Genomic DNA, 27,734 nt, shown 5'->3' on the forward strand with positions numbered 1-27,734 from the left:
CCCTTCCGGCTGCCCAGGGGGTCTGCTCGGACCCGCCTGGGAGGCGCCCCGCTCCAGAGTCTCTCTGGGCCGGATGCGCTTGACTCTAAGGGAGCCGTCTTCGGTTGTAGAGGTTTCGACCTGAGGATCCTCATCCTCCTCATGGTCTGTAAAAACTTCTGGGTCTTCACCCAGACGGTTAGGGGGTACAAACTCTTGAACCATCTTCGAGGTACTCTCCCCACAGACGGCGCCAAATGTTTTGGGTGTTTTTGTCCCTCGGGAGAGTTACGTCACGAAGTCTGGTCTGGCCGGTCTGTACCTGCAAAATAACGGAGACACTTGTTGGGTGGTGCTCTGCCTCCAACGATCAAGTTAGTAACTTGAAAAGGAATAAAGAGGACGGAAATTTAGGTGGATATCTGCTCGGATTCCAAGCTCAGGTGTTTCTCTGATGTGAGAGAATGCAAATGTAATAAATGGTAAAACGTGCCCTCGAAATGAGGGACATCTCCCTATTTATAGGGTCATTGGGAATTGCCCCTGATTAGGTCACTGAACCCTAATCATTGGTGGGCTGCGCCGTTTTCCGGCGTTCTCGGGATTTGGGCCTGAAGGACGCCTTTTCCCCTTTATTTCTGGAATGACACGTGTCAAGCAGGGATTGGTCCAGTTTGGACCAATCTAAGGCTGACACGTGTCACTCTCTGATTGGGCCACGTGGCAGGGTAAAAATACCCTAAACATGTTTAACTTTCATTCGATTTAAAAAGCTATTTTTGAATGTGTTTGACTTTTATCTTAATTAAAAAGATTTGTTTGAGTGTGTTTGACTTTCATTTGATTCAAAAAACTTTGTTTGAATGTGTTTAACTTACATTTGATTCAAAAAGCTATGTTTGAATGTGTTTGACTGTATTTCGATCCAAAAAGATTTGTTTGAATGTGTTTGACTTTCCTTTGATTCAAAAAGCTTTGTTTGAACGTGTTTGACTTTCATATGATTCAAAAAACTTTGTTTGAATGTGTTTGACTTTATTTGGATTCAAAAAGCTATGTTTGAATGTGTTTGACTTTCATTTGATTAAAAAAACTATGTTTGAATGTGTTTGACTTTCATATGAATTAAAAAGATTTGTTTGAATGTGTTTGACTTTCATTTGATTCAAAAAACTTTAATTGAATGTGTATGACTTTCTTTTGATTCAAAAAGCTTTATTTGAACGTGTTTTTATTTTTTTTTTATTCAAATAGAATTGTTTGTAAGTGTTTGACTTTCTTTTGATTCATAAAGCTTTGTTTGAATGTGTTTGAATGTATTTCGATCCAAAAGATTTCTTTGAATGTGTTTAAATTTCATTTGATTCAAAAAGCTTTGTTTAAATGTGTTTGACTTTCATTTGATTTAAAAAGCTTTGTTTGAATGTTTTTTACTTAATTTCGATTCAAAAAGATTTTTTTGAATGTGTTTGACTTTCATTTGATTCAAAAACCTTTTTTTTGAATGTATTTGACTTTCATTTGATTCAAAATGCTATGTTTGAATGTGTTTGACTTTAATTTGAGTTAAAAAGATTTGTTTGAATGTGTTTCACTTTTATTTGATTCAAAAAGCTTTGTTTGAATGTGTTTGACTTTCTTTTGATTCAAAAAGATTTGTTTGAATGTGTTTTACTTTTTTTCGATTCAAAAAGAATCGTTTGAATGTATTTAACTTTCATTTGATTCCAATAACTTTGTTTGAATGTGTTATACTTTTTTTCGATTTAAAAAGAATTGTTTGAATGTGTTTGACTTTCTTTTGATTCATAAATCTTTGTTTGAATGTGTTTGACTGTATTTCGATCTATAATGATTTCTTTAAATGTGTTGACTTTCATTTGATTCAAAAAGCTTTGTTTGAATGTGTTTGACTTTCATTTGATTCAAAAAGCTATGTTTGAATGTGTTTGACTTTCATATGATTTAAAAAGATTTGTTTGAATGTGTTTGACTTTCATTTGATTAAAAAAGCTTTGTTTGAATGTGTTTGACTTTCATTTGATTCAAAAAGCTTTGTTTGAAAGTGTTTTACATTTTGTAGATTAAAAAAGAATTGTTTGAATGTGTTTAACTTTCATTAGATTCAAGAAACATTGTTTGAATGTGATTTACTTTTTTTCGATTCAAAAAGAATTGTTAGAATATTGTTTGAATTTCTTTTTATTCATAAAGCTTTGTTTGAATGTGTTTGACAGTATTTCGATCTAAAATGATTTGTTTCAATGTGTTTGACTTTCATTTGATTCGAAAAGCTTTGTTTGAATGTGTTTAACTTTCATTTGATTCAAAAAGCTTAGTTTGAATGTGTTTGACTTTTTTTCGATTCAAAAAGATTTATTTGAATGTGTTTGACTTTCATTTGATTCAAAAAGCTTTGTTTAAATGGGTTAGACTTTCATTTGATTCAAAAAGCTATGTTTGAATGTGTTTGGCTTTCATATGATTTACAAATATTTATTTGAATGTGTTTGACTTTCATTTGATTCAAAAAACTTTGTTTGAATGTGTTTGACTGTCTTTTGATTTGAAAAGCTTTGTTTGAATGTGTTTTTACTTTTTTTGATTAAAAAGGAATTGTTTGAATTTGTTTGACTTTCTTTAGATTCATAAAGCTTAGTTTGAATGTGTTTGACTGTATTTCCATCCAAAAGGATTTATTTGAATGTGTTTAAATTTCATTTGATTCTAAAAGCTTTGTTTGAATGCGCTTGACTTTCATTTTATTAAATAGCTGTGTTTGAATGTGTTTGACATTATTTCAATTCAAAAAGATTTATTTGAATGTGTTTGACTTACATTTGATTCAAAAAGCTTTGTTTGAATGTGTTTGACTTTCATTTGATTCAAAAAGCTATGTTTGAATGTGTTTGACTGTATTTTGATCAAAAAAGATTTGTTTGAATGTGTTTGACTTTCATTAGTTTCAAAAAGCTTTGTTTGAATGCATTTGACTTTTATTTGATTCAAAAAGCATTGTTTGAATGTGTTTGACTTTCATTTGATTTAAAAAGCTATGTTAGAATGTGTTTGACTTTCATTTGATTTAAAATGATTTGTTTGAATGTTTTTTACTTTCATTTGATTTAAAAAACTTTGTTTGAATGTGTTTGACTTTCTTTTGATTTAGAAAGCTTTGTTTGAATGTGTTTGACTTTCATTTGATTCAAAACCTTTGTTTGAATGTGTTTGACTTTCATTTAATTCAAAAAGCTATGTTTGAATGTGTTTGACTTTCATTTGATTTTGAAAGATTTGTTTGAATGTGTTTGATTTTCATTTGAATTAAAAAGCTTGTTTGAATGTGTATGACTTTCTTTTGATTCAAAAAGCTTTGTTTGAATATGTTTAACTTTCATTTAATTCAAAAAGCTTTGTTTGAATGTGTTTAACTTTATTTGGAATCAAAAAGATTTTTTTGAAAGTTTTTGACTTTCATTTACTTAAAAAAGCTTTGTTTGAACGTGTTTTGTTTTGGGTGTTTTTGTCCCTCGGGAGAGTTACGTCACAAAGTCTGGTCTGGCCGGTCCGTACCTGCAAAATAACGGAGACACCTGTTGGGTGGTGCTCCGCCTCCAACGATCAAGTTAGTAACTTGAAAAGGAATAAAGAGTACGGAAATTTAGGTGGGGATCTGCTTGGATTCCAAGCTCAGGTATTTCTCTGGTGTAAGAGAAAGCAGGAGTAATGAATGGTAAAACGTGCCCAAAAAATGAGGGACATCTCCCTATTTATAGGGTCATTGGGAATTGTGCCCCTGATTAGGTCACTGAACCCTAATCATTGGTTGGCTGCGCCGTTTTGCGGCATTCTCGGGATTTGGGCCTGAAGGCCGCCTTTTCCCTTGATTTTTGGAATGACACGTGTCGAGCAGGAATTGGTCCATCTTGGACCAATTTGGGGCTGACACGTGTCACCCTCTGATTGGGCCACGTGGCAGGGTGAAATTACCCTAAACATTTGCCCCTCACAGATGCCACGTGGCTTGCCCCTCACAGATGTGACGTGGCACGCCACGTGGCATCTGTGACACATGTCACGCTTCGGTTGGTGGTAATTTTACCGCTTACAGAGTAACCGTTCACCTTCCGGGTAAATTACGGAAATGCCCCCATATTTACCCTCTATATATAGCCGTTTTACCCTCATAATTTTGTACGTTTACAAAAATTTTCTAGAGAGAAACTTTGAGAGAGCAGAAGTCATCCGTTTGAGTCAGGCGCGAGCAAGAAACTTTGTTCTTCCGCAACCCAGCCGGACTCGCCTTCCTTCAGATATCAAATCCAAAGGTACCGTCTCTGTCTCTCTCAGCTCTTTTCTTTTTTCACCGCTTGTACATATTTCTTGCAATAAATGGATACATCACCAACACACACGGCACAGCCTAGGTTAGAGTCCATCCGGTCACCAGGGACGGCTGAGTCTAGGACTGGGAGTGTCGGCTCGCGGTGTTGGGACCACCCTTTGCCATGGATTCCGACCAGTTATGTGTCTGTGCAGGACACCATGGCTCGGACAATGCAGACGACCACTAATCCAAATTACAGAGGCGAAGGCTCAGGCGGCCAAGCGCCTGAGGGAGAAACGTCTAGTCAGGGAGACAAGACGGCTTAGGAGAGATCCCCTCCGCGCCCCCCTTCAATCCCTACTGACTCTTTCTTGGAAGAGTGCGACCAAGGCGGCGACGAGGCCGCCTCTGCCCCCATAGACCAAAGTGAGGGAGAGACGGAGAGCGACAGCTCCGCCTCTACCTCCGAGAGCAGCGATGACTTGCCCCCTCTTCCGGATAGTGAGGAGGAAGAAAGGAAAAAGTGGGGTGAGAAGGACAATCCCTTCAGAATCCACGTCTCCTCCAAGGACCGAATCCAGATGGGGGAGAGCTTAGAGAACTTCAAGAAAATGCACCCGCTTGGAGACGGGTATAAGATCCGGGTGCCGCCTGAGCTGGGCACCATCGCCTGGGGGGATGATCAAGAGAACGCCAACAGCTATTTTGGCTGTTACGAGGCGGCGTTCAAAGCTGGTCTTCGCTTCCCCCTTCACCAGGCGGTGAAGGCAATTTTGAGAGGCTACGGCCTCGGGCTCTGGCAACTTACCCCCAACTCCTGGACAAACATTCTGGGGTATGTTGCCGCCTGCGAGTTCCAAGGGCTTAACCCCGGCTGGGAGGCTTTTGCCAGCATGCACTACCTCTGTAGAAGCCCGACCTGTTGGGCAGGAAGTGCGCTCTTCCCCGGATCCCAGAGGAAGACTTTGACAAAATAATCGAGGCAGACTTTTTTGGCCTCACAGACGCAACTCTGTTAACCGGGGAAACAATAAAAGTCCCAAAGAACTGGATTCCCAAGAGCGCCTGGTTCAGGGATGATTGTTTCTTAGCAGCCTGTGGGCTAGGACACATGTTTAATAAACGTATGCACCTGAGTTCATACCGTCTGTTGTATTTTTCTATCGGAATTGATTTATGATTTTGACTAATTTCTTTCTTTTTGCAGAAGAAGCATTGAACATGCTGCAGACGGAGAAAACCCCCAAGCGGTCTTCTGCAGCCATCCGCAAAGAGCTTGCGGCAAAAGCTGCGGCCGAGCTCAGGGCCAAGGTATTGAGCGCCTGACCCTTTCTTAAGTTTATTCTATAAATTGTCTTGCCCGGATACTAACCTTGACTTGTTTATTTTCACAGGGGGGAGAAGTTGGAAAATCGTTTGAGAAGAACATCAAACGGGCTAGAGAGGAGGCCCCAGCCGCCCTTAACAAGATAAAGAAGTCCGCCTCTGCGTCAACTCCTGGCGCCTCAGCCGGGGCTAAGACGATGCGGATATCGGGGCGACTCGAGAAGGTAGGCGGCAGCGTGTGCCTTGATCTTGCCAACCCATCAGCAGCCGCGGGGTTCACCACGCCCGCAAGCGTCTCCCGCTTGGCCGGCTCTGAAGGTAAGAACCCTTTTGAATCCCCGCTTGAGCTGGGGTGGCCTTTACGGGTGAAATCCCACTCCCAACAGACGTCATCCTCAGACAGTCGGCAACAAACAGGTGTTGCCTTAGTTTCGCACTCATCACGTATTGATTGTGGCGCAGATTAATCTCCCCGCTGGCCAGACGTCCAGAAGTATGCCAAGGCCATGCTGGAGGCCGTCCGGAAGAGGGATAAGGACAATATCCCTGGGATAGAGACGTTCAACCTTGAACGCATTCTGTCCCTTCTGGCTGAGGTAAGAAACTTGTCAATTCAATGTTACTTTTTTTTTTAAGTGTTTCACCCCGCCGGTAATTCTTATACCGCTTGCTTTTTGCAGGCCATGCTGCGAGTGGACGGGATCAAACGTCCTTATTCCCGCAAACGGGAAGAGGTAAAAAGGGCCAAGAAGTCCGCCATAGACGCTGATAATATTGCTTTCCACTCAACTATCGTAAATGAACTTGAAACTAAAGCAATAATTATGACACAAGCGTCTAGAATCCAGCAGCTGGAGCTAGATCTGAAGGCGGCCGACCAGCGGGTAACGGATGCTGAGACGGCCAAGAAGGGGGCGGAGGAGGCCCAGAATAAAGCAGACGAGAGCGCCAAACAGGCTGAAGAGGCGCTCAAGAAGACCCAGGCGGACCTTGGCAAACTGAAATCCAAGGTTGAGAGGCTGGAGAAGGATGCTGCTCAAGCTCAGAAAAACTTTGCAGCAACCCTGGAGGCGGAGCAAAACCGCCTTGTTGCTGAGAGTGATGCTGACAACGACGCCCGTATGAAGATTGCTTGGGCTGCCTTGTATCCAGACGCTGATTATAGCATCTGGACAATGGCGCACAGTTATGCCGAGTACGTGGTGTACTTGAGAGAGCAAGGCGAGCCAGAGCCTGCCTCCTTTGAAGCCTGGCTCAGCAACAATGAGCCGTCCGCGCCTGAGCTTCCTGGTCCTGGTGAAGCGCAGGAAATTCCCTCAGACAATGAGGAGAAGGGAAAGGACCAGGAGGCTCCGTCTGCAGGCCAGAAGTGACCCTTCAGCGGCAGTATGCCAATCTTTGCTTTCCTTTAATTTTCTTTTTATTCAGCGGCTGTATGCCAAAACTTACTTTTTCCGGCCTGCGTGCCGAGTATCCTTGTATTTACCGGCTGTGGAGCCGGGTTAATTAACAATTACTTTCTCCCGGACGGGGTCCGGTTAACATTTGATCCATTGCAACCGTTTGGTTGAATGGACTTTTATGAAATGCACCGACTAAGTCGGTTTTGATCATTTTGCATTTGAATTTTTAATTTTTTTATTTTTGCCTAACTTATGAAAAGCATGCGGCAATTTCTTGCCTAACTAGTCAATAGTCTGGCTGTCCTTGCCCCTGGACGGATGTGTGATTGGTTTCAATTAGAGCTGGTTGATTGACTTGAAAACGTCTGATGCTGCAAAGAGCATGATATGTTTGTAAGTCAATCAATCACAGTAGTGATTGCCCCAAACCAAGTGCACAACTGTACACCAACAGGCGTTTCAGTCACTACCCAAACGGCTTATGCCCGTCTTGGTAGAGATTTCATAGCCATTGAACTCTTGCCCCAATTGGAGTGAGGTGCAATTTTTGGAATAAATAACCTAAGTGAGAACTTCAGTCGGTGACCGACTGATGCCTATGGGCATCCGGTATTTAGGAACTTATTCGTTCTTCGTAGGTTATTTCGGTCAGACGGCTGTGAGTTGACCAATTTGGTCGTTTAATTTTTGCCATCTGCATGGATAAGAAGAACCGACAGATAATCTGTTCTCTGCGACGATTTCACCCGGAGGGGTGTCGCCGGACGCCTTTATCCATGTTGGGACAAGCGATTTTATAAAAAGAGCAACCATCCGGCCATTTTAGCCTCTAGTCTTGTTTGAGACCGGTTGTGTAGCCACTAAACGTTTTTGTGCTTAGTTTCTTAATCAGTGTTGAATTTAAACTAAGTATCGAACTTGGTTTTTTAAGCAAACGAGTCTGTCTGGGTATTACCCAGACGGACGGGCAAATACTTGATCATGCTAAGTATCAAACTTAGTTAGATAAAATGGAGAGTCCGTCTGAGTATTACCCTGGCGGATAGTCAAGCAGTTGAATAAACAAAGTATCCAACTTAAATAAACAAGGGATCCGAGCATTACCCAGGTGGATAAACAAATGTAACCTTTACTAAGTATCAAACTTAGTTAAGTAGATGGGAAATCTGCCGGATGGATAATCAAACAATAATTTTGCAAACAAAGTCTAAATCTTCATTAACTGACTCACTGTTTACAAAAAGTTTACATTCTCAGAAGTAGTACTTTTTTAGATTGTCTACATTCCAAGTTCTAGGCAGGCGCCTGCCGTCTGGAGTTTCCAGGCGGTAGGTGCCGTCCCTTACTTCTTCATATATCCGGTAGGGGCCTTCCCAATTTGGGGTTAGCTTTCCCAGCTCATTGGCCCTACTGGTTGCCTCCATTTTTCGTAACACTAAGTCGTCAACTTTCAAAGGACGCTTGTTTACTTTTTTGTTGTAGGCTCTCGTCATTCTTAGACGGTAAATCTCATGACGCAAGGCGGCATTGCCCCGACGCTCTGGGAGTGAATCCAATGCCAGGCGCATTGCTTCCCAATTTGCCTCTTCATCATACAGCATGACTCTGAGAGTCGGCTCGTAGTGTTCGATGGGCAAGACGGCCTCAGCACCGTAAACCATGAGAAATGGGGTTTCACCGGTTGCCCCTTTCGCTGTTGTCCGGATGGCCCATAGGACATGGATTAATTCTTCTGCCCATAAGCCACCGGCTCTTTCTATTTTCTTTTTAATGCCGTCTGAGATAAGTTTGTTAAAAGCTTCAACTTGGCCGTTTGCTTGAGGCCGGCCAACAGATGCAAAACAACTTGAGATCCCCTGATCTCCCAACCAAGTTTTTAGCTGAGGCGTCTCAAACTGAGGACCATTATCAAATAACATAGACATGGGTACCCCGTACCGGGTGATAACATTCTTCCAGATGAAGGAAATGACGTCTGAGGTCTTGATGTTTTTAACCGCCTCAGCCTCAACCCACTTGGTGAAATAATCCACAGCCACTAAGATATAGCGCTTTCCGCCTGGAGCAGGCGTGTAGGGACCCAGAATGTCCATACCCCACTTTCCAAACGGGATTGGACTGTGGATGGTCGTCAGATCAGTAGCTGGACGATGAATAAGTTTTCCAAACTTTTGGCACTTGTCACATTTTTTCACCAATTCCTTGGCGTCTGCCTCAAGAGTGGGCCAAAAGTAATGTTGTCTGGCTCTGACGGCTAGGGACCTGCCGCCTATGTGGGAGGCGCAGAATCCCGAGTGCAAGTCTTCGAGAACTTCTTTCCCTTTTTCTGGGGTGACACACTTCAACAAAGGCTTCAGAAACCCCGCCTTGAAGAGTTCTCCATTTTTCAACTCGAAGCTTGCAGCTCGCTTCTTCAAGACGGCTGCTTCCTGTGGCGAATCAGAAAGTGTGTCGTCTGAGAGATAAGCCCGGATGCCATCCATCCAGGTAGAGCTTCGGTCCAAAACTCCAATGGGATCTTCATTGATGCTTCTCTTTTCCAGAACTTCCCAAAAGACAAACCGAGGCGTATCATGGCAGGCGGAAGATGCCAGTTTTGACAACGCATCCGCCTAATTATTTTCAGACCTAGGAACTTGGTTCAGCCGGAATTCCTCAAGTGCCCCGCCCTCCTCTTTGACTGCCTGGAGATATTTGATCATAGCCGGATGGGTAGCCTCATAACTTCCCTCATACTGGCTAACAACCAATTGAGAATCAGAGTAGGCGTCAATTTTCATGGCCCCCGCATGCCGGCTAGCAGGGCTTCATATTCCGCCTCATTGTTAGAGGCCTGAAACTTGAAGCGTAGTGCATACTAAAATCTGTCTCCTTCAGGAGACTCATAAATTACGCCTGCACCACAGCCGTTCTTTGTGGAGCTCCCGTCTACATACACTTTCCAAACCTGATCAAGATTATCCGGAGCCACCGGACGAGTCATTTCTACAATGAAGTCGGCAAACGCCTGACCCTTCACTGCCTTTCTTGGTTCGTAAGTGATTTCAAGACTTTGCATTTCAATAGCCCATTTCAACATTCTCCCGGATGAGTCCAAGGTAGACATTGGCCGCTTGAGTGGCTGGTCCGTGTAGATCACCACCGGATGTGCCAAAAAGTAAGGCTTTAATTTTTTAAATGCCATATACTAAGAAAGACCAAATTTTTCAACCATGGGGTACCGGAGTTCAGCATTTTTAAGAACATGGCTAATGAAGTAAACCGGGAGCTGCACGCCGTCTTGCTCAGCAAGGAGAACGACACTGAGGGCATGGTCTGAGACGGCTAAGTACATGTACAACGTCTCCCTAGGCAAAGGGCTGACCAACCTAGGTAGAGAGTGTAAATGCTCTTTCAACCTCTGGAACGCCGTCTCAGCATCATCCCCCCATTCAAATCCGGTCTTCTTCCAGATTGCTTGGAAGAAGTAGAGGCATTTGTCGCCTGACCGGCTGAGGAATCTTCCCAAGGCGGCCAGGCAACCGGTGAGTCTCTGGACTTCCTTGACAGAACGGGGTGACTGCATGTCAATCACCGCCTGTATCTTCTCAGGGTTAGCCTCTATCCCCCTTTGATCAATCAGGAATCCGAGAAACTTCCCAGACTCAACACCAAAGACGCATTTCTTAGGATTTAACATAACCTTATGCCGCCTGAGTGTGGTGAAGGTTTCTCGAAGATCAGCAAGGTGATCCGCCTGCTGCTTGAATTTGATTATCATGTCATCAATGTACGCCTCCACATTCCTCCCAATCTGATTAACAAAGACTGTATTAATCATCCATTGGAAAGTGGCAGGCGCATTTTTCAAGCCAAACGACATCACAGTATAACAGAATAACCCCTGATCAGTGACGAAGGCCGTCTTCTCTTGATCTTTTTACCACAGGGGTATCTGATGGAAGCCGGAATAGGCATCCATAAAGCTCATCAAGGCGTGGCCGGCTGTAGAGTCGACCAAACTGTCAATCTTTGGAAGCGGATAACTGTCCTTTGGACACGCCTTGTTGAGGTCTGTGTAATCAACACACATGCACCAGGTCCCATTCGATTTCTTAACAAGGACCACATTGGCCACCCAGTCGGGAAAATTACAAGGCCGAATGAACCTGGCATCTAGAAGCTTTTTGACTTCGGCAGCAGCCGCCTGACTTCTTTCCTCGCCGTGATTTCTTTTCTTTTGCCGGATGGGCTTCTTTTTGGGATCCACGGCGAGTTTGTGGACAGCGAGATCCGGGCTGACGCCTGGCATCTCTTCCACTTCAAAGGCAAGAATGTCTTTGAATTCTTTCAGCAGAAGGTGCAAGGTTGCACCCAAAGTAGCATGCATAACCGTCCCAACCTTAACAGTACGTTCTGGACGGTTGTCATCCAGAACGAGATCAATGCATTCGCCAGCCGGTTGGGGACGGAGCTCATCTGACCGCTCACCGGTCAGTGATTGCTATTTTTTCTCCTTCTTCACCTCCACCAGCAGAGGTGCCTTTCTTTTCTTACCGGCTGCTGGTGGGGCGGGAGCTGGGTCGGCATCCTTGACATTGTCAAGGTCTATTGGTTCCTGACCGCCTGGGGCCACGGTATCTCGAACGGCTGAGAGATAGCACTCTCGGGCCGTCTTCTTATCCCCATTCAAGGAACCAACAGAGCCGTCATCCCTCTCATACTTGATGAGCATGAGGGAAGGGATGATTACCGCCTTGGCTACGTTGAGGGTTGGCCTGCCAAGAATGATGTTATAGGCGGTCAACTCCTCAACGACCAAGAATCTGACGACAATGTGTCGTCCCTGGCCTTTCTCCCCCAGCCGGATGGGTAAGTCAATTCTCCCGGCTGGGTAGACCATCCCACCCCCAAAACCAACCAAGGGGTGGGTGACCGGATGCATGCTGCCGACGTTGTATTTCAGCTTTTGCACGCACCGGAGGCTGATGATGTCTGATGAGCTGCCGGTGTCTATAAGGATCCGTCCAACCAGCTGGTTGGCAACCTTACATTCAATGACCACCGGGTCATCATGCGGGCGGCGGACGCTGCCCCTGTCCTTCTCAGTGATCAAGACGTCTGGGAAGGAGGAGCTGGCTTCCGTCTACTCATCATCATCTTTATCCATCTTTCAAAGATGGCTCTTGGTGCCCCGGATGGTAGGGCCACCACATGAGAACCCGCCTGCTATAGTGTAGACCGGCTCTTTGTCGGTATCCAAACTACTAGCAGGCTGGGGGGTAGTCTTGGAGGACTGACCCTTGTTTTTCTTTTTTGCCCCGGCTGGGGACTTAGAAATGTAGGACTTCAACAGCCCTTTGTCAGCCAAACGGTCCAACGCACGCTGAAGACTGAAGCAGTCGTTGGTGTCATGGCCAACTTCCTCATGGAATTGGCAGAATTTATTCTTGTTCTGTGACTGGACAGAACTCTTCATAGGATTCGGCTTCTCAATGGACAGCCGATCCTTTACCTCCATGAGGATGGAGTTGGAGTCTTTGTTAAACTCGTACTTGGGGACGTACGGTTTAAACTCTTTCTTTTTCTTCTGGGACGGCTAGTCAGAGTCACTAACCGCCCAGACTTCTTTTCTCTTCTTGCTCTCTTCTTTCTTTTTTGCCGGCTGAGCAGGCCGGTTGTCTTTCTGCTTGTCAGACTTCTTAGAGTCCGACTGGCTACCAGGCGAGCAGAGGTCGGTAGCTTGAATATAGCTTTCCGCCTCCCTCAGGGCCACCTGTAAGGTGAAAGCCCCTTTTCTGACGAGGTCGAACTTAAAGGTCGACCCGTCTCTCAGACCCTTAAAAAAGTCTGTAAAAGCTACCTCGTCAGACAGTCCTTGAATCTGGATTCTTATCAGATTGAACCGCCTGACATATGAGCGCAGCCCTTCCCTCTCTCCCTACTTAACAGTGCTCAAATCAAGGCTCGTTTTCTTAGCAGGGATGTTCATTGAGAAGTTGGAAGCAAACAGGAAGGCGAGCTTCCTGAAGCTATCGATGGATCCGGCTGGCAGATTGCCAAACCATTGTTGGGCAATGCCCTTCAATGTAGCCGGGAAACACCGACACCACATGGCATCATCCAACCCCTGCAAATACATGAGGTTGGTGTACGCCATGAGGTGGTCTTCCGGGTTGGAGGTACCGTCATCGGTACCAACCAACACATTCTTAACCTTGGCCGGCTGATCCGCCTCGGTTATCTCCCGAGTGAACGCAGAAGGTTGTTCACCCAGGCGCAGCAGGCGAAGCTGCCAGTCCAATGGTTGGACGTTTGGGTATGCCGCTTGACCCCCAAAGAAGGCCGGCTGCATGAAGTGAGGAGGATACTGCCCGTAGGCCTGAGTAGGCACATACGGGACAGCTCCGATCATATGAGGGCCAGTATGGACGGTATTACCGCCCGTCTGACTCTCATGCAAGGAAGGTACACTTCCTGCAGAAATGTTGTTGACCAATATGGTCAAGACTCTAATGATCATGTTCAAGTTAGTCAAGGGTCAATTGTCCAAGATGAAGAGGTTCAAAACGGTGTTCATGTTCAAGGTGATAAAGAATTATTTTTGTCCAAGTCTTTCTTTACTCCTTTACACGGTTTTGGTCCTATTATTCTTACAAGGGGTTGCACTTCACTTAGTGTAATTAACCTTGTAGAAAGTATCTAGAAGTGGCGGTTTTCCAAGCTTCAAATAAGCTGAATTTGTGAGCTGTTTAAAGAGGCGTGTTTCATGGCACTTGTTGGGCGTGAATTATGGAGTTTGTTGGCTGAATATTGCACCTCATTATTTGGGGGTTATGTGTGTTTAAATTCAGAGTTGTTGCTAGAATAAAGGGGCGTGAATCAAGGAATTAAAATGGGAGTTACAAGCTTGAAGAATGGGGCTGTTTTGGGCGTGTGTTTATGGCCGTTGGAGATGCTCTTTGGATGCTATTTTGGCTGGTCATTCTTCCTTGTTTCAAGCCTAGTCCTTAGCATAATTTTATTAGCTTAATTAAGTGTGTAATGGAGATGAATGTGGACGCATATTAGCCACCTAATTCTCCTTAGTTTTGTTATTTTATTTTGTTAATTAAAATAGGCAAGTGAAAGGTTGTAGTGAATGATGTAAGTGCTATATATAGCATACTTTGAATGAATGAAAAATGATCCAAGAATATTTGCCTAAAAACGTGAGTTTTTGTTAATTGAAGTGACTTGTGTTTAGTTCACTTTGCTGTCCAAATTTGAGTGTCCAAATTTGAAGAGTGTTAATTTTGGTGAGAGTTCCCAAGGTTAAGACTTGTAGTTTGTGATTTGGTGAGAGTTCCCTTATCTAAACTACCCCAAGCAATTGAGTGAGAAATCCTCTTTGCTATATCCTTAGTTTAGGGTGAGTGTTCCCCTAACTAAACTGATCATTTTAAAACAATACTTAAAATTCGTTTGATCTTCTTTAACTCATCTTTTGTAACAAGGTTTCTCATCTTGTTTACACATCATTTGGCGCGTCAGGTAGGGGGAGTTTTTTTTCTAAATACTTCCAAAGGGGTCGAATACCTACACACCATGGGAGAGAATCCAGATTTGAGGGTAGCATTGGAAGCTCTCAACCGTTCCATTGCTAGTCAAGAAAGGTTGGCCGAAACCAATGCCAATCTACAAGGGAATCTTGCTGCCTTGATGGCAAGACTCATGAACGAGCAAGATAGAAGAGATCAAGGTGAAGAACCTCCACCTAGGAGGGAGGATAGGAGTCTCAAAGTGGACGTTCCATCCTTTGATGGTTCACTTGATCCTGAGAAGTACTTGGAGTGGGAGAAATCCTTAGAAAGATACTTTGAGTACAAGGGCATCCTTGAGGAAGTCCAACAGTACAAGATAGCCAAAGTCAAACTGAAGGGCTATGGTGACAGTTGGTTACAAGGAGAGCAGAGGGCACGTACCCTTAGGGGTAAGGCTCACATTTCCACTTGGGAAAAGCTGAAGAAAAGGATGAGAGATCGTTTCATTCCTCACAATTACAAGCAAAGTCAATATGTGAAGTGGAGTACTTTGCAACAGAATGGTGACCCTGTAGAAGACTACATCAAAGAGTTTGATAGGCTTGCTATTGTATGTGAAGTTACGGAGAATGAAGAACTCAAGATGGGACGTTTCGTGGCTGGTTTGGATCAAGAGTTGCAAGAGAAACTCGAAGGTTACACCAATTTAACCTTTGTTGAAGCTTGTAAACTTGTGGTCAAATTTGATTCAAAAAGGAAGAAGAAGAAGCCGTTTGTCACCCCTCAAATGGCACGAAAACCCACCTTCCCTACAAAGGAGGGTTCTCCTTCTATCAAAACTAATGAGCCACCTAAGAAGAACACAAAAGACTTCAAGCTTAGTGACATTGTGTGTTACAAGTGTGGAGGTAGAGGACACTACAAAAAAGATTGTCCTAATTCAAGAGCCTTAACCATGCAAGAGGTTAAACTCATAGCCACCCAAAACATCAATTGGGAGGAAATTGAGACTGAAGAAGGGGAGGCCGAAACTCCCAATGAAGAGGATGAAGATAGTGATTGCTTTCCTGAGAAGGAGGACAAGACCAACCTAGTGGTGAGAAGGGCATTGCAAGCTCGTGTGGAGGAACCTTTGGCGCCACAAAGACAACACATTTTCATCACCAAATGTAAAATTGGTGACGAGGTATGTGATTTGATTATTGATGGGGGTAGTGAGGCTAATACTGTGTCAAAAACTTTAGTGTCTAGACTTGGTCTTACCACCACTAATCATCCACACCCTTACAAGTTGAGTTGGTTAGATTCTAATGCTAGTACCGGGGTTAGAAAGCAATGCATGGTGAATTTTTCTATTGGTTCATATCATGATAATCAATTGTGTGATGTTGTTTTAATGGATGCTTGTCACATTCTTCTTGGTAGACCATGGCAATCTGATAAAAAATCAATTCATGATGGGTACCATAACACTTACACTATCACTCACCAAGGGAAACAAAAAAAATTGCACCCATTACCACCCCCACGGTTTTTACAACCACAAAAACCACAAATTTCTTTGTTGTCTTGTAAAGAATTTGAGAGGGAGTTTGAAGGTGAGGAAGAGATATTCATGTTGTACTCTAAAGAAATCCATGAAAAATTTGTGAGTCAAAATCCTAAACTTGCAAAATTGATTAAGGAGTTTGAGGATGTTTTTCCTGATGAGTTACCTAAGGGATTACCACCCTTGAGAGGAATTGAGCATCAAATTGATCTCATTCCAGGCGCACCTCTACCAAATAAACCTGCCTATAGATGTAACCCTTTAGAAACTAAGGAGTTGCAAAGACAAATTGAAGAATTGATGGGTATGGGTTATGTACGTGAGTCTATGAGTCCATGTGCGGTTCCTGCTTTGTTGGTCCCTAAAAAGGATGGTACTTGGCGCATGTGTATTGATAGTAGGGCTGTTAACAATATTACTATCAAGTACAGGTTTCCAATTCCAAGACTTGATGATATGTTGGACGAATTGAGTGGTTCAAAACTATTCTCAAAGGTTGATTTGAGAAGTGGTTACCATCAAATTCGTATGAGGGAAGGTGATGAATGGAAGACTGCATTCAAGACAAAGCATGGGTTGTATGAATGGCTCGTGATGCCGTTTGGTCTTACAAATGCCCCTAGCACTTTCATGAGGTTGATGAACGAGGTGTTGAGGCCATTTCTTGGCAAGTTCGTGGTGGTGTACCTTGATGATATCCTTATTTACTCTAAAAATGAGGATGAACATTTAGATCATCTATTTCAAGTTTTTTCTGTTTTGAGAAAGCAAAAATTGTATGGAAAACTTGAAAAATGTGATTTTATGCTATATGAGGTCACTTTTCTTGGTTACATAGTTTCAGGTGATGGCGTGAAGGTGGATCCTTGCAAGGTTGAAGCAATTCAGTCATGGCCTAGTCCTAAGACACTCACGGAGGTCCGTTCTTTCCATGGCCTAGCTTCTTTCTATAGAAGATTCATCAAGAATTTTAGCACACTCATGGCTCCTATAACTGAGTGTACTAAAAAGGGGACGTTTGAGTGGACTCCACAAGCTCAAAATGCGTTTGAAACCGTCAAGGAGAAGATGTGCAACACTCCTATTCTTGCGCTCCCGGATTTTTCCAAACCATTTGAAGTTGAATGTGATGCAAGTGGGAAGGGGATTGGAGCAGTTTTGATTCAAGAAGGGCGTCCAATTGCATATTTCAGTGAGAAGTTGAGTCAAGGCAAGTTGAATTATTCCACCTATGATAAAGAGTTCTATGCTATGGTACGAGCTCTAGATCATTGGTCACATTACTTGAGGCCACAACCGTTCATATTGCATTCCGATCATGAGTCCTTGAGATTTATTCATGGTCAAAAGAAGTTGAATTCGAGACATGCTAAATGGGTAGAATTCTTGCAATCATTTAACTTTTCCTCTAAATACAAGAGTGGAAAGGCTAATGTTGTTGCGGATGCCTTATCTAGGAGGCATAATTTGCTTGGTGTTGTTGAAGCAAAGGTCCTTGGGTTTGATTTGATCAAGGAATACTACAAGGAAGATGGCGATTTTAATGGCATCTTAGAGAAGTGTGTTCATGGAGTATATGATTTATTTTCCTTACATGATGGCTTTCTTTTTAAGGGAAATAGATTATGCATTCCTAAGTGTCCAATTAGAAGCTTGTTGATTCATGAGGCTCATGGAGGAGGTCTAGCTGGTCACGTTGGGATTCAAAAAACAATGGAGCTTCTTCAAGCTCACTTTTATTGGCCAAAAATGTTAGCCACGGTTCATCATGTGGTTAGTCGTTGTTCTACTTGTCAAAGGGCCAAGATGGTGTTTCACAAAGGTCTTTACAAGCCATTGCCAATTCCGGAAAGACCTTGGGAAGATGTAAGCATGGATTTCATTGTGGCTTTACCCAGGACTCAAAGGGGTAAAGACTCAATCATGGTGGTTGTTGATCGATTTTCAAAGATGGCTCACTTCATTCCTTGCCATAAAACTGAAGATGCCATGAAAGTGGCTAAGTTATATTTTGAAGAAGTGGTTCGTTTTCATGGGGTGCCACGCACCATTGTGTCTGATCGTGATACAAAGTTCCTTAGTCATTTTTGGAAGTCCATATGGCGCCTAATGGGAACAAAGCTACTATTTTCTACTTCACACCATCCACAAACCGATGGGCAAACAGAAGTGGTGAATAGGATACTTGGTTCTTTGCTTAGGACCTTGGTTAGTAAGAGTACTAAGGATTGGGATGTCAAGTTAGCTCATGCCGAGTTTGCTTACAATAGGACTCCTAGTGCTACTACAAAGTACTCTCCTTTTGAAGTGGTCTATGGTGTCAATCCTTATGTTCCTATTGATCTCATAGCTTTGCCACAAGACAAATTCGTTCATGGTGGGGCTAAGGAACAAGCCGAGTTCATGTTAAAGGTCCACAAGGAAGTTAGGAAGAACATTGAGAAAGCAAATGAAGTCTACAAAAAACAAGCCAACAAGAGAGTGAAAAATGTGAAGCAATTCGAAGTTGGTGACTTAGTGTGGATTTACATGAGAAAAGAGAGATTTCCTAGCAAAAGAAAGAACAAGTTAATGCCAAGAGCCGAGGGTCCATTTGAGATCATGGAAAAAATCAATGACAATGCATACAAGGTTGATTTGGGGGGCCAATTTGGTGTCTCAAGTACATTCAACGTTGGTGATCTTGCTCCTTACTTTGATGATGACGAATTGAGGGCAATTCCTTTTGAAGAAGGGGAGGATGACCAATATGGTCAAGACTCTAATGATCATGTTCAAGTTAGTCAAGGGTCAATTGTCCAAGATGAAGAGGTTCAAAACGGTGTTCATGTTCAAGGTGATAAAGAATTATTTTTGTCCAAGTCTTTCTTTACTCCTTTACACGGTTTTGGTCCTATTATTCTTACAAGGGGTTGCACTTCACTTAGTGTAATTAACCTTGTAGAAAGTATCTAGAAGTGGCGGTTTTCCAAGCTTCAAATAAGCTGAATTTGTGAGCTGTTTAAAGAGGCGTGTTTCATGGCACTTGTTGGGCGTGAATTATGGAGTTTGTTGGCTGAATATTGCACCTCATTATTTGGGGGTTATGTGTGTTTAAATTCAGAGTTGTTGCTAGAATAAAGGGGCGTGAATCAAGGAATTAAAATGGGAGTTACAAGCTTGAAGAATGGGGCTGTTTTGGGCGTGTGTTTATGGCCGTTGGAGATGCTCTTTGGATGCTATTTTGGCTGGTCATTCTTCCTTGTTTCAAGCCTAGTCCTTAGCATAATTTTATTAGCTTAATTAAGTGTGTAATGGAGATGAATGTGGACGCATATTAGCCACCTAATTCTCCTTAGTTTTGTTATTTTATTTTGTTAATTAAAATAGGCAAGTGAAAGGTTGTAGTGAATGATGTAAGTGCTATATATAGCATACTTTGAATGAATGAAAAATGATCCAAGAATATTTGCCTAAAAACGTGAGTTTTTGTTAATTGAAGTGACTTGTGTTTAGTTCACTTTGCTGTCCAAATTTGAGTGTCCAAATTTGAAGAGTGTTAATTTTGGTGAGAGTTCCCAAGGTTAAGACTTGTAGTTTGTGATTTGGTGAGAGTTCCCTTATCTAAACTACCCCAAGCAATTGAGTGAGAAATCCTCTTTGCTATATCCTTAGTTTAGGGTGAGTGTTCCCCTAACTAAACTGATCATTTTAAAACAATACTTAAAATTCGTTTGATCTTCTTTAACTCATCTTTTGTAACAAGGTTTCTCATCTTGTTTACACATCAGTTGTTGAAGCTGTCTGGGAAATTCGACGTTGAAGCCGACTCAGACAGCGATGGATTTCTCTTCCGGTTGATGATTTCCCGGGCATCAAGAGTTGATTTTTTACTTCTCACCGGCTGCTGAGGCCGGCGAGTGTTATTGGATGGGGAGTGGGCTGCCGGTTTTTGACTGACTTCCCCTTCTCTGGAGGAGTCTTCTTCACCGACTGGCCTTTACTTGGACCAGTCCTGCTTTTGGTGATCAGCTCTTTAATTTCACCCTTGAAACTCGTCATGAACCTCATGAGTTCGTCTCGGGTGACAGGGGCTGATCCAGCTGCCGTTTGGGTTGCCCCTTTCGGCTGCCTAGGGGGTCTGCTCGGACCCGCCTGGGAGCGCCCCGATCCAGAGTCTCTCTGGGCCGGATGCGCTTGAATCTAAGGGAGCCGTCTTCGGCTGTAGAGGTTTCGACCTGAGGATCCTCATCCTCTTCATGGTCTGTAAAAACTTCTGGGTCTTCACCTAGACGGTTAGGGGGTGGTACAGACTCTTGAACCATCTTCGAGGTACTCTCCCCACAGACGGCGCCAAATGTTTTGGGTGTTTTTGTCCCTCGGGAGAGTTACGTCACGAAGTCTGGTCTGGCCGGTCTGTACCTGCAAAATAACGGAGACACCTGTTGGGTGGTGCTCCGCCTCCAACGATCAAGTTAGTAACTTGAAAAGGAATAAAGAGTACGGAAATTTAGGTGGGGATCTGCTTGGATTCCAAGCTCAGGTATTTCTTTGGTGTAAGAGAAAGCAGGAGTTATAAATGGTAAAACGTGCCCCCAAAATGAGGGACATCTCCCTATTTATAGGGTCATTGGGAATTGTGCCCCTGATTAGGTCACTGAACTCTAATCATTGGTGGGCTTCGCCGTTTTGCGGCATTCTCGGGATTTGGGCCTGAAGGCCGCCTTTTCCCTTGATTTTTGGAATGACACGTGTCGAGCAGGAATTGGTCCATCTTGGACCAATTTGGGGCTGACACGTGTCACCCTCTGATTGGGCCACGTGGAAGGGTGAAATTACCCTAAACATGTTTGACTTTCATTTGATTCAAAACCTTTGTTTGAATGTGTTTGACTTTCATTTAATTCAAAAAGCTATGTTTGAATGTGTTTAACTTTCATTTGATTTTGAAAGATTTGTTTGAATGTGTATGATTTTCATTTGAATTAAAAAGCTTGTTTGATTGTGTTTGACTTTCTTTTGATTCAAAAAGCTTTGTTTGAATTTGTTATACTTTATTTCGATTCATAAAGAATTGTTTGAATATGTTTGACTTTCATTAGATTCAAAAAGCTTTGTTTGAATGTATTTGACTTTTATTTGATTCAAATAGCTTTGTTTGAAGGTGTTTGACTTTCATTTGATTCAAACACTTTTGTTTGAATGTGTTTGACTTTCTTTTAATTCAAAAAGTTTTTTTGAATGTGTTTGACTGTATTTCGATCTAAAAAGATTTGTTTGAATGTGTTTGACTTTCATTTTATTCATAAAGTTTTGTTTGAACGTGTTTGACTTTTATTTGATTCTAAAAGCTTTGTTTGAATGTGTTTGACTTTCTTTTGATTCAAAAAGCTTTGTTTGAATGTGTTTTACTTTTTTTCGATTCAAAAAGAATTGTTTGAATGTGTTTGACTTTCCTTTGATTCAAAAAGCTTTGTTTGAATGTGTTTGACTTTCATTTGATTAAAAAAAGCTTTGTTTGAATGTGTTTGACTGTATTTTGATCCAAAAAGCTTTGCTTGAATGTGTTTGACTTTTATTTGATTCAAAAAGCAATGTGTTTGACTTTATTCGGATCCAAAAAGATTTGTTTGAATGTGTTTGACTTTCATTTGATTCAAAAAGCTTTGTTTGAATGTGTTTGACTTTATTTCGATTAAAAGAGATTTATTTGAATGTGTTTGACTTTCATTTGATTCAAAAAGCTTTGTTTGAATGTGTTTACCTTTCATTTGATTCAAAAAGCTAAGTTTGAATGTGTTTGATTTTCATATGATTTAAAAAGATTAGTTTGAATGTGTTTGACTTTCATTTGATTCAAAAAGCTTTGTTTGAATGTGTTTGAATTTCTTTTTATTCAAAAAGTTTTAATTGAATGTGTTTAATTTTTTTCGATTCAAAAAGAATTGTTTGACTGTGTTTGACTTTCTTTTGATTCATAAAGCTTTGTTTGAATGTGTTTGGCTGTATTTCGATTCAAAAAGATTTGTTTGAATGTGTTTGACTTTCATTTTATTCAAAAAGCTTTGTTTGAATGTGTTTGACTTTCATTTGATTCAAAAAGCTTTGTTTGAATGTGTTTGACTTTCATTTGATTAAAAAAGCTATGTTTGAATGTGTTTGAATTTCATTTGATTTAAAAAGATTAGTTTGAATGTATGTGACTTTCATTTAATTCAAAAAGCTATGTTTGAATGTGTTTGACTTTCTTTTGATTCAAAAAGCTTTCTCTTAATGTGTTTGACTGTATTTCGATCTAAAAAGATTTGTTTAAATGTGTTTGACTTTCATTTGATTGAAAAAGCTTTGTTTGAATGTGTTTGACTTTCATTTGATTTAAAAAGCTATGTTTGAAGGTGTTTGACTTTATTTTTATTCCAAAAGCTTTGTTTGAATGTGTTTGACTTTCATTTGATTCAAAAAGCTATGTTTGAATGTGTTTGACTGTATTTTGATCCAAAAAGATTTGTTTGAATGTGTTTCACTTTCATTTGATTCAAAAAGCTTTGTTTGAATGTGTTTGACTTTATTTCGATTCTAAAAGATTAATTTGAATGTGTTTGACTTTCATTTGGTTCTAAAAGCTTTGTTTGAATGTGTTTGACTTTCATTTGATTCAAAAAGCTATGTTTGAATGTGTTTGACTTTCTTTTGATTCAAAAAGCTTTGTGTGAATGTGTTTGACTGTATTTCGATCTAAAAAGATTTGTTTGATTGTGTTTCACTTTCATTTAATTCAAAAAGCTTTGTTTGAATGTGTTTGACTTTATTTCGATTCAAAAAGTTTTTTTTTGTATGTTTTTTACTTTCATTTAATTCAAAAAGCTTTGATTGAATGTGTTTGACTTTCATTTGATTCAAAAAGGTATGTTTGAATGTGTTTGACTTTCATATAATTTAAAAATATTTGTTTGAATGTGTTTGACTTTCATTTAATTCAAAAAGCTTTGTTTGAATGTGTTTGATTTTCTTTTGATTTCAAAAACTTTGTTTGAATGTGTTTTACTTTTTATCGATTCAAAAAGAATTGTTATAATGTGTTTGACTTTCTTTTTATTCATAAAGCTTTGATTAAATGTGTTTGATTGTATTTCGATCTAAAAAGATTTGTTTGAATGTGTTTAACTTTCATTTTATTCAAAAAGCTTTGTTTGAATGTGTTTGACTTTTATTTGATTCAAAAAGCTTTGTTTGAATATGTTTGAATTTCTTTTGATTCAGAAAGCTTTTTTTTAATGTGTTTGAATTTCTTTTGATTCAAAAAGATTTGTTTGAATGTGTTTGACTTTATTTGGATTCAAAAAGCTTTGTTTGAATGTGTTTGACTTTATTTCGATTCAAAAAGCTTTGTTTGATTGTGTTTGACTGTATTTCGATCTAAAAAGATTTGTTTGAATGTGTTTGACTTTCATTTGATTCAGAAGCTTTGTTTGAATGTGTTTGACTTTATTTTGATTCAAAAAGATTTTTTAGAATGCGTTTGACTTTCATTTGATTCAAAAAGATATGTTTGAATGTGTTTGACTTTCTTTTGATTCAAACACCTTTGTTTGAATGTGTTTTTACTTTTTTCGATTCAAAAAGAATTGTTAGAATGTATTTGAATTTCTTTTGATTCATAAAGCTTTGTTTAAATGTGTTTGACTGTATTTCGATCTAAAAAGATTTGTTTGAATGTGTTTGACTTTTTTTTTTTTTTGGCAAATAAAGATTCATTACCTAAAAAGGAAAGAAAGTATTACCCACAAAAGCAGGTACTCAATCCCAAAAGTTCCTCAACGCAATGATGCCACCTATTCCCAACCCTAGCCACCTTCTAGGAAGGGTGCTAGAAGAAGAGAACAGGGCTAACAAAAAAAAGCCTCCCCTAGACTCAACTGCAGAAACCGCAGCATGACTAGACAATAAAGGCAAATACAACAAAGCCTAAACCAGCAAAACAAACAGATTAAAGATAGAGCAATTTCCTGTCAGCTTCAAGACTTCTACAAGCCACTGCAAAAATGATGTCTCTAATAGCAATATCAGCAGACTTATAATTCCCTGTAAACATCAAATTGTTCCTTTGAATCCAAATACAGTGCACTGCTTCAGCAAAGAACATAGACAAAAGCCTGCCCTTAGCATTAGATCTCCTACTTTGTTGCATGACCCACTCAACCTCAACCTGAAAAGTCTGAGCAGACCAACAATAACCAAGTAACAACTGTATTGGGTGTTTTTGTCCCTCGGGAGAGTTACAACACGAAAACTGATCCGGCTTGAGCTGTACCTGCAAAACAAACGGAGACACCGGTTGGTTGGTGCTCCGCCTCCGACGAACAAGTTAGTAACTTGAAGGGGGAGAAAAAGGTGCGGAAATTTAGGTGGGTATCTGCTCGGATTCCAAGCTCAGATGTCTCTATCACAAGGACAGTGTGTAATAAATGGTAAAACGTACCCTCCTAAAGAGGGAAATCTCCCTTTTTATAGGGTCCTCGGGATTTGTGCCCCTAATTAGGTCATTGTTTCCTAATCATTGATGGGCTGCGCCGCATTGCGACTTTCTCGGGATTTGGGCCTGAAGGCCGCCATTTTCCCCCTAATTTCTGGAATGACACGTGTCATGCAGGGATTGGTCCACTTTGGGCCATCCTGAGACTGACACGTATCATCCTCTGATTGGACCACGTGGAGGGGTAAAGTTACCCTAAACATTTGCCCCTCACAGATGTGACGTGGCACGCCACGTGGCATCTATGACACGTGTCACGCTCCGATTGGTGGTAATTTTACCATTAAAGAGTAACCGTTCGCCTTCCGAGTAAATTACGAGAATGCCCCCGTATTTACCCTCTATATATAGTCGTTTACCCTCATAATTTCTCACGTTTACAAAAATTTTCTAGAGAAAGAACTTTGAGAGAGCAGAAGTCATCCGTTTGAGTCAGGCGCAACCAAGAAAGCTCGTTCTCCATCAACCCAGCCGGACCCGCCTGTTTTCAGATATCACATCCAAAGGTACCGTCTCTGCCTCTCTCAACTCTTTTTCTTGTTTCACCGCTTGTACATATTTCTTGCAATAAATGGATGCATCACCAACACACACGGCACAGCCTAGGTTAGAGTCCAGCCGGTTACCAGGGACGACTGAGTCTAGGACTGGGAGTGCCGTTTCGGGGTGTTGGGACCACCCTTTGCCTTGGATTCCGACCATTTATGTGTCTGTGCAGGACACAATGGCTCGGACTATGCAGGCGGCCACCGATCCAAACTACAGAAGCGAGGGCTCAGGCGGCCAAACGCTTGAGGGAGAAACGTCTGGTCAGAGAGACCAGACGGCTCTGGAGAGATCCCCTCTGTGCGCCCCTTCAACTCCCGTAGATTCCTTTTTGGAAGAATGCGACCAAGGCGGCGATGAGGCCGTCTCAGCTCCTTTGACCCAGAATGAGGAGGAGACGGAGAGCGACAGCTCCGCCTCCACCTCTGAAAGCAGCGATGACCTGCCCCCGCTTGAGGATAGCGAGGAGGAGGAGAGGAAGAAGTGGAACGAGAAGGACGACCCCTTCAACATCCACGTCTCCGCCAAAGACCGGCTCCAAATGGAGGAGAACTTAAAGAACTTCACACAAATGCACCCGTTAGGAGACGGGTATAGAATCAGGGTGCCGCCTGAGAACGGCACCATCGCCTGGGAGGATGATCAAGAGAACGCCAAGAGCTACTTTGGCTGTTATGAGGCGGCGTTCAAGGCTGGCCTTCGTTTTCCCCTTCACCAGGCGGTGAAGGCAATATTGAGAGGCTACGGCCTCGGAGTCTGGCAACTTACCCCCAACTCTTGGACAAATATTTTGGGGTACGTTGCCGCCTGCGAATTCCAGGGGCTCAACCCCGGCTGGGAGGCTTTTGCTAGCATGCACTATCTCAGCCGAAGCCCAGGCGGCTGGAGGGCGTGGTACACTCTAACCACGCATCCCCAATACATGATGACCTTGGACAAGGTCTCCAAATTTGACGCTTGGAAGCACAGGTTCTACCTGATGTCAACTCCCAGCAGGCGGGAGAATTATGAATTCCGCCAGTACAATAAGAAGCCCGACCTGATGGGCCGGAAGTGCGCTCTTCCCCGGATCCCTAAGGAGGATTTTGACAAGATTGAGGCAGACTTTTTCGGCCTCACAGACGCGACCTTGTCAACCGGGGAAACAATAAAAGTTCCCAAGAACTGGATCCCCAAAAGCGCCTGGTTCAGGGATGAGTGTTTCCTAGCCGCCTGCGGGCTAGGGCACATGTTTACCAAACGTATGCGCCTGAGTTTATATCCGCCTGTAGTGCTTTTGTATCAGAATTGATTTATGATACTAATCAATTTCTTTCTTTTTTTTGCAGAAGAAGCTTTAGACATGTTGCAGACGGAGAAGACTCCCAAGTGGTCCTCTACAGTCATCCGCAAGGAGCTTGCGGAGAAAGCTGCGGCCGCGGTCAAGGCCAAGGTAAAAAACGCCTGACCCTTTCTTAGATTGGTCTTAAAGATTATTTACCCCGGATGCTAACTTTAACTTGGTTATTTTCGCAGGGGGGAGAGGTTGGAAAGACGTTTGAGAAAAATCTCAAACAGGCTAGGGAGGAGATCCCCTCCATTCTCAACAAAACCAAGAAATCCACCTCCGCTGCAACTCTTGGCGCCTCAGCCGGGAATCAACAAATGCGGATATATAGCCGTCCGCAAGAGGGATAAAGACAACATCACGGGGATAGAGACGTTCAATCTGGAACGCATTCTATCCCTTCTGGCTGAGGTAAGAGACTTGGCAATTTTATTTTTTCAAGTGCTTTACCCCGCCTACAATACTAATACCACTTGCTTTTTTGCAGGCTATGCTGCGGGTAGACGGGCTCAAGCGTCCTTATTCCCGCAAATGGGAAGAGGTGAAACGGGCCAAGAAGTCCGCCACAGACGCTGATAATATTGCTTTACACTCGACTATCGTAAATGAACTTGAAACTAAAGAAATCATAATGACACAGGCGTCTAGAATCCAGCAGTTGGAGGCGGATCTGAAGACGGCCAACCAGCGGGCGAGTGATGCTGAGGCGGCCCAGAAGAAGGCAGAGGAGGCCCAGAAGAAGGTGGATGAGAGCGCCAAGAAAGCTAACGAGGCGCTCAAGAAGGCCTAGGCGGACCTTGGCACACTTCAAGGTGTTTCTGAAGAGAACACCAACCTGAAGACCAAGGTTGAGAGGCTGGAGAAGTAGGCTGCTCAGGCTCAGATAAACTTTGCAGCAACTCTGGAGGCGGAGCAAAACCGCCTAGTTGCTGAGAGTGATGCTGACAATGACGCCCGCATGAAGATTGCCTGGGCTGCCTTGTACTTAGACACGGACTACAGCATCTGGGCACTGGCTTATAGATACGCCGAGTACGTGGTGTACTTGAGAGATAGAGGTGAGCCAGAGCCTGAGTCTTTTGATGCCTGGGTCAACTCCAACAATGAGCCTCCTGCGCTTGAGCTACCTAGTCCGGGTGTAGCACAAGAGATACCCTCAAATGATGAGGAGAAGGACCAGGAGGCATCGTCTGCAGGCCAGAAGTGATCTTTCAGCGGCAATATGCCAATCTCTCTTTTTTATCTTTTCTTTAATTCTGCGTT

Source organism: Chenopodium album, chromosome 5 (genome assembly GCF_948465745.1).
Source record: "Chenopodium album chromosome 5, dcCheAlbu1.1, whole genome shotgun sequence".
NCBI lineage: Eukaryota > Viridiplantae > Streptophyta > Magnoliopsida > Caryophyllales > Amaranthaceae > Chenopodium > Chenopodium album.